Below are 1,778 nucleotides of genomic sequence, written 5' to 3'. Positions count from 1 at the left end.
TCATCTTAACATCTGTGTAGTGTCTCATTAATACCTCTCCCGTCTCTCCTGAATATCTCCATAGTGTCTCCTGAATATCTCCACAGTGTCTTCTGAATATCTCCATAGTGTCTCTTGAATATCTCCATAGTGTCTCCTGAATATCTCCACAGTGTCTTCTGAATATCTCCACAGTGTCTCCTGAATATCTCCATCGTGTCTCCCTACGTTTTACATTTACATTCACTGTTTTGGCAGACGCTCTGATCCCGTGATTAGAAGGTTACAGTAAACCCACGGAGTGTTAGAAGTCTTGGACGTGGTCTGATCAAGGTGAGAGACATATTTTCCGAGGGCTATTTAGGTGACTATTTACTTCCAGTGTTTGTTAGCAACGTTAGCCTCTGGCTGTGGCTCTAAAATAAAGAAACAAATTTGTTGAAGCTGTTTTTAGAACTGAACTCACTCTGTGTGTGTCTCTCTCTCTTCTCTCTCTCTCTCACAGTCTGTCTCTCTGTCTGTCTCTCTCTCTCTCATGGTCTCTCTCTCTCTCATGGTCTCTCTCTCTCTCTCCCTCTGTCTGTCTCTCTCTCTCTCTCTCTCTCATGGTCTCTCTCTCTCTTTCTCTCTCTCTCTCTCTCCCTCTGTCTCTCTCTCTCTCTCTCTCTCTCTGTCTCTCTCTCTGTCTCTCTCTCTCTCTCTCTCTATCTATCTGTCTGTCTCTCTCTCATGGTCTCTCTCTCTCTTTCTCTCTCTCTCTCTCTCTCTCTCTCTCTCTCTCTCTCTCTATCTATCTGTCTGTCTCTCTCTCATGGTCTTTCTCTCTCTCTCTCTCTCCCTCTGTTTTTCTCTCTCCTATGTCTGTCTCTCTCTCACTCTCTCTCTCCCTCTGTATGTCTGTCTTTCTCTCTCCCTCTATCTTTCTGTCTCTTTCTCTCCCTCTGTCTGTCTCTCTCTCTCCCTCTGTCTGTCTGTCTCTCTCTCTCCCTCTGTCTGTCTCTCTGTCTCTCTCTCTCCCTCTGTCTGTCTCTCTCTCTTTCTATCTCTCTCTCTCTCCCTCTTTCTGTCTGTCTGTCTCTCTCACGGTCTGTCTGTCTCTCTGTCTCTCTTTCTCTCTCTCGGCTGTAATCCTGAATTGCGAGTAAAAACATGAGAGGCTTTGGTGTGTCAGAGCTCAGAGTTAAACAAACAAAGGTGTGTGTGTGTGTGTGTGTGTGTGTGTGTGTGTGTGGAGCTGAATTCACTAATTCTACTACATCTCCAGCTGGATTTGAGAAATTAATGAATGGCACGCACAGCCGCGCAGCGTGACGTAGCACTTTCTCCTCGGTGCTCAGCAGACGCTCCACTCCAGCCCTGGACCCGCCGAGTTATTAAAGGTGCTTTATTTTACTCACAACTCTTAGTGTAGAACATTACACTGAACAGGAAATACATATTTAATAAAGAAGGAATGCAGCGAGTGACTGAGACCAGTGCCTTCTTTCAACAACAAACACAGTTAGGAATCTACACTGATCAGCACTGTCCTGTGAAATACACGTGTGTGTGTGTGTGTGTGTGTGTGTGTGTGTGTGTGTGTGTGTGTGTGTTATTATGAATATATCACACTGTAGGGATTTATGTTAAATAGTAAATTGAATTGGGTGAGGTCTCCACATAAAGAATGAAGATAGAGATAGAGATAGATACACACTTTTGGAGCGGTGGGGCTTTGTGTGTTTGTGTACGTGATATATTTGTTGGTGTGTGTGTGTGTGTGTGTGTGTGTGTGTGTGTGTGTGTGTGTGTAAATAGAA

This window comes from Hoplias malabaricus, unplaced genomic scaffold, assembly GCF_029633855.1.
Source record: "Hoplias malabaricus isolate fHopMal1 unplaced genomic scaffold, fHopMal1.hap1 scaffold_116, whole genome shotgun sequence".
NCBI classification, from domain to species: Eukaryota; Metazoa; Chordata; class Actinopteri; order Characiformes; family Erythrinidae; genus Hoplias; species Hoplias malabaricus.
Note: the sequence above shows the minus strand (reverse complement) of the source record.